The sequence below is a fragment of the Epinephelus lanceolatus genome, chromosome 9 (assembly GCF_041903045.1).
Source record: "Epinephelus lanceolatus isolate andai-2023 chromosome 9, ASM4190304v1, whole genome shotgun sequence".
NCBI classification, from domain to species: Eukaryota; Metazoa; Chordata; class Actinopteri; order Perciformes; family Serranidae; genus Epinephelus; species Epinephelus lanceolatus.
In genome coordinates, this window is record NC_135742.1 from 15,212,456 (window position 1) to 15,224,516 (window position 12,061).

Consider the following 12,061-nt stretch of genomic DNA (forward strand, 5'->3'; position numbering starts at 1 on the left):
TGTTATGCAAGACATTCCCTCAACTTTACAAGTGAGTAAATGGCCCTTTAACGACCTTAAATTTTGCACAGAAGCACTGATATTACATTTACATGGCATATATGACTTATCACTGTGAGACATGGCAACAACTTAATTGCAAATTTGTTTAGGACAAAATGTGCAGCACTAAAGCACAACATCAACTGATAAGAGCCTTAAGGTGGGCCTTGCAGTGTTTATTAGCCGACACCCTGTCTTTAAGAGGGACTCTGTGACCAAGTTTAAGAGCTGCTGTATTGCACTACTTACATGGTGCATATTTCCAAATTGGTCTTTTTTCACTGACAAGACAGTTTGATTTGTCACAGTAAGAAATGCACAGGTACCACTAATACAATAATGATGGGTGAAATCCATTTAGCTGGTTTGGCTTTAGAGTGATAGTGTTGTGCACTGTTACACTGGAACGGAACCATTGTTAAAGGACAATGCCAAAAGTAAACTCAGAAAATTAATCCCCAAAAGCTGGTAAGCTTATCTTAGCATTAGGACAGGAAACATGGCGTGAGAGTTATCAGACCTTTCTACTTCCCTGCAAGAAAGCAAATAAGTGTATGTCCCCAAATGCTGAACAATGTATTTAATGTTGTTCTTGTTGCCTGTTCTACTGCTTGAAAATATATAAAATCTTTACACTACACATTGAGAGTTACAGGGGTGAAAGAAGTACTCAAGTGTGACTCAGACAGCTGTTCAGTTTAAAGTGGATTTATTTTCAATAAAGCAAGAAGAGGTGTCTCGGGTCGATCCAGGGCACTCAGGAGAAACAGGGCAGGTAGGCTGAGCAGGGCTGGAAACAGGTTGGCAGGCTGGAGTGGCAGGCAAACGGGTGACCAGTGAGTGTGGATCTGAGGCACAGAGAAACGAGATTTAGGCTAAAAAAAGCAATAAGCCACAAATAGACTGTAATTGGTGCTGCAAGGTAGACTGAACGATCTGGCAGAGAGTGGACCGCAGAGCTGTACTGTACTCAGTACTGCTGGGGTTGATTAGTGGATGGCTTTCAGGTGAGCAGGCAGATTGACAGCAGGAGATGATGAGAGTCATGCCCAGACATGCAGACAGAGAGAGAGACAAACAAGGAACCATAGGAAACAGGAGAGGAGGGAAACAGCTGACACATGAGGAATGAAGGAAAGGCACAGACTATGACAACTTAAAATAGCCCATTTCAGAATAATACATATTATATCAGTGGAGTGATTGCATTAATGTGTGCATATTGCAGCTGGTAAATGTGTGGCTAGCGGAGCAGAGAGGTTGTGTGTGTGAGACAGGGACACAGGGAGAGCGAGGGGAAAAATAGGCGCTAACTTGCGGCCAATGTATTGTCACTTTAACGCAAAATGAACTACATTGATAGAAGCGATATTGTCCCGTGTGATATCGCGTTTAGAGATATATCGATATATATTAAAATCTCGAGATATTTCCTCCCTTCCCCGCTCCCACACCCCTCTTTTGCGGAGGGGATTTTCCATTGGCGGAGGGCTAAAACAGCTTTGGCGGCTACCAAAATATTTTTTATGCAGGGAAAACCCTGTCCTCCATTCCACCTGCCCCACAAACTCTCTCCGACTCCGGATCGATCCTCTTCTCCATCCACGAGGGTCAGGAATTGTGGTTGCCATCAGCGCTGCCGTGCTTGCACGTTTTCCACCTGTTCCCAACAATCCATCGCGGCGCACGCAATAGCATTCTCCACATCACAATCTAAACCAGACATCAGAGACCAGGGGGGTATTCCATCATCAGGCTAAAGGCAAATCCAGGCTTAAATAGCCAAGTCTGGCTAATGTGAGCCAGAGTTCTGTTCCATCAAAGTGGCTAAGATTAGCCTCACATCGGTAACCATGGAAACCATGGTTCTGGCTAAGCCTGATAGATCGAGCTAAACTCCAGTTTCCGTTCCATCAACCTGAGCCACAACTCTGTTTCATCAAGGTGGTAACCATGGTAACTTATGCTGCCGGGCAGTCCTGGTCTGTAGCAGGATTAAGGTGAGGATTAGCTCCATCTATGATCAAAAAATGTTCAATAGACAAGAACAGACACCTAAAAGACAGTTCTGCCAGTGCTTTTACACACTCACAACTGTCATGTGATGATAAAATATGTAGATCATAAAATATATAACATGATTAATCAAAAAATATTAACTATTAAAAAACAAATTAAAATGTAATAAAAATAAGATAATTAAAAAACCCACATACAACAATAAAGCCAAATTCAAACTAATAAAAACAAAACTATAATAAAATGAAACTGAGGCATTAAAAAAAGATTGTACATGTACACCAAACCACATGAATATGTGATTGCCCTCCCATCCCCACCCCACTGTGTTTCCAGTTGGCTAGCAAATTCACAGCCAATTAAGGTCAACTGACAACGGCTGTATAGGCTAAGGAGTGCATCCAAGGGAAGGAGAGGGACACACCCAGAGAGACACAGAGCAAGAGAGAGTAAATTAGGAAATAATGGCATGCCCCTTCATCGAGGACTAATTATGTCCTTGTAGTCCTCATACACTTCCATAAGGAGCGTTTGCACCGCCGCAGAAAAAGCCTCCGCTCACTCCTTTCCTTTGCTTTTTGACATTTTGCAACATTTTCGGCACTTGACTAGTGTGGGCTTTTTATTTTCATTTTTATTTTCAAGATGCTGAATATTGGCGCTTGGGCAGTGACTTCTGGCGTCAGACACTGACAAAAAAAAAAGCTGTCCTTTCATGTCGGTATGATGCACGGCTGGTCATGGTTATTGTGTAACGGCATCCGGCAGTATCAGAGGAAACACTGTGGAACAACACACAAGTTAAGGGGGCAGAAGTCCAAGAAGGGGTGGTGGAGGAGTCCAACAACCACCACTCCAACTACAAGTTGTGTCTTGTATTGTTTGTCTGTATTTTTATTGTTGTTTGTTCTTGCACTGTCACTTGTGTTTTTGTTGCTGAGTCTTTTGTATCTTAAGGCCCAGCTAGGGAGGGCATCGCAAATTAGCTTATGCTATAAATGCTGTGGTTCCCAACACCATGCTAATACTCCGGTTTCCCAGCAGGGTCATCTCCATTCCAGTGGCTCCACAAGGACCAGCAGGTAGAAAAACACCATCACTATCACTCCTGGTGATGGACTAAGAGTCTCATCCTACTCTCTAATGTGCTATGTGTGAGCTCAGTCCTGCGTGTTCTTTAATGAAGCAATAGGAGAAGATATTCGGTCTCAGTTAATGTAGTTTATTAAGCAGTAAAGGAATAAAATTACAGAGCTCTGGGTCTCAACTTCACGTCCCTGACGAACAACAAAGGTGTGTCAGTTCACGAAGTCTGACCTCCTGTCCTTTCCCTGACCCAGTATATTTGAGCGTAAGAGAGTGTCATTGTGCACGCAAGGCGTTGTCCTCTTCTCATTGGCAGTTCCACTTCCTCCTTCACCACACCACGCCCCTGCCTCGTGTTAATCTGACTCCTTCCCGCTGGTGGTGGGGGCGTGGTTCCTGTTTTGAAAGACAAGAGAACAACACAACTCCCTACACGTGCTGTACCTTACTATCTGTATATCACTTTCTATTCTTTTTACCATATATGAAACTAATTATCTAAGCATTGCGGTATGTGCTCCTCAGACTTCATGTCTCTTCCTCTCCTGTACTTCTCCACTTCTGCAAAGCAAACACATTCAGATCAGCTGAAATCATCTCAGTATTCTCATTGTTCACACATCTAAAACTTATATAGTGAAACACAACTTATAGTAAAACACATAACATCATTATATTCCCAACACTGGGCAGTGGCCGTTTTAGCAAGGTTTATTAACAAGGTTTTATTATTTGGCCTCTGAACTGAGAACCACAAGGGTATCCAAAATAACTGTCACAAGATCAGGACTCCTGGGATGTTAACAGCCATGATGGATGCTGATTGTCTCTGCTAGCTGATGTCCAACTGACTGAGTGACTATGTATTATAGAAATCAGGGACTGCATAGCAGAGGAGAACCAGGAAGGATAGACACCTCCTCTAATTCAATAGCTATGTTTTCATCCAAAAGTGATTCGAATCATTGGGAAATGCGCATTAAAAGAAATACGAATCCTGTGTGTTTCCATTAAATGTACGGACTTTGGTGAAAACTACGAACTTGCGCGAGTTTTCCGCAGAACCGGAAACAAAACAAGTCTCGCATTCTTCTTCTACGTTTTCTGGCAGTTGGCAACCAGCTTGTAAATGTATTACCACCTTCCCAACCCAGAGTGTGGATATCACCATGGAGAGAGGCGCACTACGTCAGACTTAATTCAAACATAACTGTTTCCATCCCCCGTTTTGCAAATCAACATTTTTTTGAATCAACCAAAACCTGGCTAAAGCGAGCGTATTTTAGTTTGTGCGTTTGTGGGGATTTTAATTCTATATTTTGGCGTTTCCATCATAATTTTCCGATGCAATACTTCTAGATGTGGATCTAAACAGGCTGATGGAAACATGGCTAGTGGTACTGTACAGTGATGCCTGCATTTGAACTGGCAGGCTACAGGTTTAGACAGGTTTAAATTTGGCAAGCATGTAGAATTTTCATGTATGGATCTTGAGCAATTTGAGCAGTGAGCAAGACTTATTGCTTTATGGGAGTGATTTATAGTAACTACTTACTTGCTGTTAGCATACAATGTTATGGGATATTTGCCGGATTTTAAACTTCTGTCTTGTGAGAAACAATTTCATTCTATCTTCAGTTTTTCATAGTTAGATGAAACTTACAATGACAAGATATGTGTTGAGTTCCCGCAGGGTCTTTAACTATATCAGGGCAATGAATCACACAGGGAACATTTTTTTGACTCTTTTATTTGTAGCATTCTGATGTTTTAATCACTGTTTTCTTGTTTACATGTGTGCAGCATATTTACGTTTTCAGTATTTCAATAATTAATAAATTGTTGCCTTATGTTTAGACCTAAGGTGATGACTGAGAATGATCTAAAATAATTCCCTGGGAGGCTGAGATCAACAAAGTCCCTGCACCTGGTTGTGATTCATCTTTTGGAGTTCTGCTCATATTGTCACCTCATTACTTTACCATTGAACACCATCTTTGCTAAAATATTGATACTTTATTGATACAATATCAGCACGCAATATATCACAATACTATACTGTATCAATTTTTTTCCCGAAAGCAGTGCAGAGTCAACCGATGACATCACGGCAGCAGCCACACATCCAGTACCAATAATGGAGACGAACGATGGGGTGAGGTGCTGCAGGGTGATGGGAAGAACTAGAACTGATTCCCCACGTTCATATGGAGATGGAGAACCATAGGAGGTCAGGTTCCAGTCTGAGACATGGACACAAAAGAAAGAAACATTGAAAAATGGTCAAATTGTCTGTTTGAGGGATTTTGAGAAGTAAAGTAAGAAATCCGTGATGAGAAATATGGAGTGTGGTGGGTCCGGATGATCATTTAACCAAGACAGACCATTCAAATTGCCTTCATGCAGTTGGTTCACTTGAATGGCAGAGGATCTGATATCGAACCTTGAGCATATGGCCTACAGTCTGGTACATGTAATCTACAGTAAGAATATTCTCCTCAACAGCTTGAGATATTAATAAATGAGCTAATCAAATGTGAACAAATAACATATATACACAGAATTATCCATTTGTCAAAAGAAAAATTGGTGTGATGCATCATGCTAGATCGTGGGAAACTGAACATGTTGTTACATACCCCACATCCCATTACACAGTCCATTAAAATGTTTCAACAAAGTTGAAAAGATAATATAATAAAAGATAACAATCCCATTAAGAATGCTCATAACTTGTGTATTCTTGCTGATACCAAGGGTGTGCTACAGGGATCCACTTTGGGCCCTCTTCTATTTACAATTGTCTTTCTTGTGCTTGAAATTAATCTTCATATAGAAAATAATATTTTATATTGTGTTGCTGATTCTGTCTATTTAGACATTTAGAAGGTGTAACTCTTTTTTAAGCCTCATGCAAAAACAACAATTTCACTGTTTTGTCATCCATAGATATAGATTACATCAATTTGCATATCATTTGAGCTGTAGCAAATGTTTTACTGACTATTTAGAGAAAGTGACGTACTTGTTGTCATTGTTGTAATTATTGGCATTAGGAGTTGTCTTGTTGTTGATTCACTGTTTTGTTTTCTTTTGATGTCCTTCTTTCCTTGGATTTTTAGTTTTATATTATAATGTAATGTTTAATTGCGTGGACCCCAGGAAGAGTAGTTGCTACCCTGGTTGTGGCTGATCCAAATAAATAAATGAATAAAAGGTTTAATATTTGGGAACAGACATATTTTGGCATCTGGCTTAATGATGAAAGCAGCAGTGTGTAGAAATGTTGTTATCCCCACTTCCACTATTCCACTTTTATGTAAATTACAGGAGATGTTTACAACACCCAGCCCTTTATTTCAAATGGTTATTGTACAACTTGGTTTTCAAAACCCACCATTTGCTGTGTCTGGTTAATAAATGCCTCAGGCTTGATGAGCAAGTTAATCAAAGTTAAGATGTGGGTGTTTCTTAGTTTCTGTGACTTAACTCTGTGATGGAAAATTCTGGTATTTGGTACTGCTATGATGTATGATGTGTGTTGCTCATTTAACCCCTACTGTGATATCAGTGAGAGACACCAAGGTTACGAGCCAGGGAAGCTCAGACACCAAGTGTCCTTGTTAGTCTCAAGATATGTTGTGTCTTAGGAATGTCAAGGCGCCACATATTTTGACTATCGATGTGCATGTGTTATAGGAACTATAAAGATAGCATGGCCGAAGAACATCTAGGCACTCACTCACTGACTGTTCATGTGGTTGTATGTGTGTGACTCCATTCATGAATGCTTATTAAACCTCAAGAAAGACAGCCGACGTGTGAAGACTTTTTCTTTAAACTGTTCATTTAGTAGTTGTTTTGCCACCACAACTCTTTACAGGGATTTACAGGTATTGTTCTTTCATCAATACAGGTGCATAACGACATTCTTTTTTGTTTCCCCAGTTTACCCAAATATGTAGAAACTGTTCATACCTGTGGATGCAGCAGCTGCCCCAAGCAGTATAGGAGGTATCCCAAATGTAGGTAAGATGGCAGGGCAATAAAGCAAGTGATCTTGGCTGTGGACGTGGAAGATGCCGACAAGGTCCTCTGGTGGAAGCACTGATATCCCATACTCCCCAGTGCCTTAGAAGTAAAACAGTTAGTTGTTTGATTTAATCACTGATGTGTTATCCTCATGGGGTAAAAGCTGCAAAATGTCTGCCTGCTGTCCGAAGTGAAGCATCCTTTCAGATGAAACTTAAAATTAGCAGCTACAGTTAGTTAGTCTTACCTTGACATTTACAGACATATTGTTTCAGATAAAAGCCTGTGCCTACAACAGAGGCTCCATCTTATTCTTTATTTAAAATGAAAACAGTCCACTCTTAGAATATTTATGTTATTTATCATCATTCATATATCACATACATATCATATCAGAAGATATGTATCAGGACTGGAGTCAATTGCATTTTGTACCCGTCCTATTTTTGCTTCCTTACAAAGTATAAGAAATTATAAATCATTATCCAGGTCCTTTTCAGCCCCAGTGTACCAATCCAGGGAGCATGTAAGGTGTTGTTCATCAGTGTCTGTCCAATGTCCAAAGAGTATGGGCTCATCAAAACAAAGGGAACACAGATCCACTGCAGAGACAAATACAAACGGAGATGATGAACACACACAATGCTTAAAGACATACCTTGGAGTTTTTGATGCCTTGTGTGAGAGTGGTTTCTGTTTACTTCAAACACATAGCCTGACACTATAAAAACTTAAAGTATAGCAAACTTACCAAGCTGACGAATATGAGCACAAGCTGTATAATATCTGTGTAGGCCACAGAGTAGAGACCTCCCAGCAGTGTGTAGGTAATGGCAACAGCAGCAGAGATCCAGATGCACACAGTGTAGGACAAATCCAGGACCACACTCATAATTCCTCCTGCCAAACAAAAAATGGATGGATGGATGGATGGATGGATGGATAGATATTCATTTATGGTGTACACTGTTACATGGAAGTATTACGACACTAGATGAACTGATACTACGACAGCTAGATGAATTTTTTATATTCTTTTTTTTTTTTGGCTTTGCAACACCCTGAGGTTCAGTACATAATCTGAAAATTCTGTTAGCATACATAGACTGATAAAACAAAGTAGTAATGTCTGCTACTAGAGTATTTTTGATCAGTGGTCAAACAAATTTATCAATTTAGGATCAATTATGCATTCTTACCAGTAGATTAATTATTGCAATTAAAGTTGTGACTTCATTAGTGTCAGTAACAAATATTAAAGTGATCAAATTGTCATTAAATGTGCAGAATAATAATTAAATTTCATTGTCCTATCTTTAAAGGATTAGTCATATGTACAGTCCATTTACTAACGTTGCATCTGTTGAATACAAATTTTGAACTGATATTTTTTCAGTTGCATATTGTGATTGCATATTTACTGGAGCCATTTTCCACTGATCACACCATAGGTTGTTTTTAAAATAGATTTTAAAGGAGCTGACATGACATTCACAGCATTAATGTAGCAGCAGATAATTACTTGCTATGTAAAGATATGCTTTAGATGTTGCATACAGCTCCTTTGAGCAGGGAAACGCATCGCATTCACTGAATAAAAATGGACTCCTTATCCGATAATTACTAGATGAGATCTAGTAATTTTGACATCCTGATCTTATATTTATGAGATCCTGATTTAGAAATGGGTAAAGTTATTTTGATAGCCTATTTTATATTCATGTTTTGCATGGCTATTATCTTCAGTGGCTCTGCATCAAAGCCTTGATTTCTGCCGGTTTTTGGCGAGGAAATTAAGGCAGATATTTCACAACTCAGATATTTTAGTCAACTTGAAATAATCAGAAATGACAATGCAGTTGAGCACAACAAACTAAATGTCTGTCCAATGCACCTGGGACTATAGGCATAGTTAGGGACCGTCCTAACATTGCAATACAACTCATTTCAATATTCAGCACCATTTTTGTTTTTCAACATAAAACTTTAAAATCACTGCCTTTATTGGGATGTGACAAATCACAGGGGTGGCACAGTCGTGCAGTGGTTAGCATTGTCACCTCACAGCAAGAGGGTTCTTGATCTGAACCCAGGGTGGGAGGCTCCAACCCTCTGTGTTGAGTTCGCCCAGTGTTAGCTGCGATAGGTTCTAGCCCCCCCGCAACCCCAACAGGATAAGCAGTTACAGAAAATGAATGAATGAATAAGGAATCATGGTTATAAATGACCTATTTCCTTAACTGTACACATTTCAAGGATGTCAACAGTGACAATGATGTCAACAGCTTGTGATGTCAACAGCTTGCTCAGTCATGAATATGTTGACGTGAAGCCACTTCTGATGTGTCTTCAACATTCCCTCACAATTTCTACAGTTGTGAGATGAAAACGGTGAGACTGCTCTTAGAAAATCCCTTAGCATCATTATTATTGACCTGTCTTTTGAGATCAGAGATTGTTAGGCTATGTTTGTTTTGTTACACATACAAACATACAGTATCCTGTCAGATGTGATTTCAAACTCTTACCAATGATAAAAGATGAGCTGTATGCAATCATCATCATGATCGCCCAGGTTAGTCCCATAGAGGGTGTGTACACCATCTCAGCTGTTCCAACAATGAAGCCTCCCCCAATCCACGTAGCTAGAGGATGAATTAACATACAGCAAGTAATTTAGTGGACAAACAGCAGCTTTTTGGACAGAGAATAATAATGATGATAATAATACACTGTATTATCATGGCAGCCATGGCTTCTTTGTATATATTACAGTGAACTGTGAGCTTAGTTTTCCTCAGATTCTCTTAGTCTCTTCAACACTGTTATTGTTTAACCATGGGGAAATTCTGTCTGTCATCCTTTCTTTAACTTTTAGTGGAACAACAGTATTTAAAGCAAAAGATGAAGACTCAAATGATTATTTACTAATTATGTTAAAGAACTCTGCCTCAGCCTTGCCATCTAGGAGTCTCTTTTGAACCAAAACTTCACCTTTAGTCTTTGCTGATTGTAGTTTGGCACCAAAAAACACACAGTGATGGTCAGAGATACTGAAACACTGTCACTGTTTACCCCTAAGTCTAGAATGTTACCATGCTGATGAGTGGTTTCATTTACATGTTGAGTACGTTCAAAGCTGTCAGGCCTCTGTCGTTTGTTGAGTTTCATCCATTCTAATTCAATCCAACTTCATTGCCAGGAGGCTCTGCAGGGGGGAGCTGCCATTTTTGTTACCCTCTTTTTCTCCTGGTTGGGGAGTTAGCTAAAGGATTGTACTTTTTCTTTTTTTCTGGCACTTAGCTTGCTAGCTCAGGACTAATTGTTTGTTAGTCTGGCCTGGGCTCTTCCTGATGTTCCTTGTATGCTTCCATAGCTGGCAATATAAGGGTTAAATTACATTACCTGACTCCTCATTTCCCCATCTAGCCTTATGTTGCTTCCCTCACCCCTGGCTAATTTCTGACAGACATCTGAGTACTGATGTTTGTGTAATAGTTCATCCATTTCATTGAGCTTCATTGGTGAATGTGTTGGCAGTGAGGCAGGGGGAGTTGGGCTCCCGGTGAGTGTGGTGAAGGTGGGGTAGTTAGATGCTGCTACTACCGCTCACACTGGGAGTCTAACTAGCGCAGTCAGCCATCTGGTGTCTCTGATGCTCTCTGGAAAGGTTTTGTGGTTTAATATATTTATTACTTAATTGATATAAATATCAAATATATATTTATATTTTAGCCACCCATACTTAAAATTATTAATTGTATTAAAATTCCAATAAATATTCAAATGGGTTCAAGCCAGCATTGACATTTAAAACTTTAAAGCTGGGTGAGATCGAGACCTTTGACAGTTTAAGAATGTTTAAAGATAAACAACAGGTTTTATGACAGTCAGATGCTCATTCATTCATGTCCAAACCTCTACTGGGCCACGCTCTTCAATGGAAAATCTGTTGCTTCCTACTGGTCAACTGCAGAAACATTCTGGGGACATGCTTTAATGGTTTAGTTAAAACAAAGTCCACTGATTGTAGTGATTTTTGAACAAACTCTCATTGATTTATGACCAAATTCTGAGAAAGGTGATTGCACTTGTTTGGAACAGTTGGTGCCCTCTAGATCTCTTTCAAAACGTGGTTCATAATTATTATACTGCAAGTTGAAATCATGAGTTACCTTGGATGGGGGTTTTATGATGTCCAAAATACTCACACCAACTTAAACACATCCGTCCACATACCCACACACGTACCCACATGCACACACACTCACAATCTTGGAAGCCGTCCTGTCTGCATTAAGTATATATGTATATACACATACATATACATATACATATGTGTGTGTGTGTGTGTGTGTGTGTGTGTGTGTGTGTGTGTGAGCCTACCCAGTAAAGAAGTTTAAAGATATCTTATATCCTTAATAATCCTGACTTTATAATTCACAGTTTCCATCCTACTTTTGTCAGCTGTGCTCTCCTCACCTGTCATTGTGAAGATCCCCACCACCATGCTAATGCTGCGGTTGCCCAGCAGTGTCATCTCCATTCCAGTGGCTTCACTTTTCCTCTTTTCCCTTTTGGATTTGAAAGAAGCCCAGATGCCAGTCCCAAGTACCAGCAGATAGAAAAACACCATTGCTATTACTCCTGGGATGTTAAGAGCCATGCTGAATATCTGCTCTTCTAGCTGGTGTCCAACTGACTGAAATTTAGTTTCCTAACTAGGGGGCTGTCCCATTTTTCCACACTTGGCTGAGTGCGCTTGGTTACACACACACACTTAGATGACGTTTTGCCACGCGCAACGTACATTTGCCTAGTGTTTAAGCACGTATTAAGTGGCCAAGTACGCAGGGATATTTAAACGAAATTGGGACAGACT

The 12,061-nt window shown here is 39.9% G+C and overlaps 1 pseudogene; it reads right to left on the reverse strand.

Annotated features, from left to right (window-relative positions):
- Positions 1-799: 799 nt before the first annotated feature.
- LOC117252605 (high-affinity choline transporter 1-like) lies at positions 800-11,845 on the reverse strand (annotated as a pseudogene).
- Between the last annotated feature and the right edge of the window lie 216 nt (positions 11,846-12,061).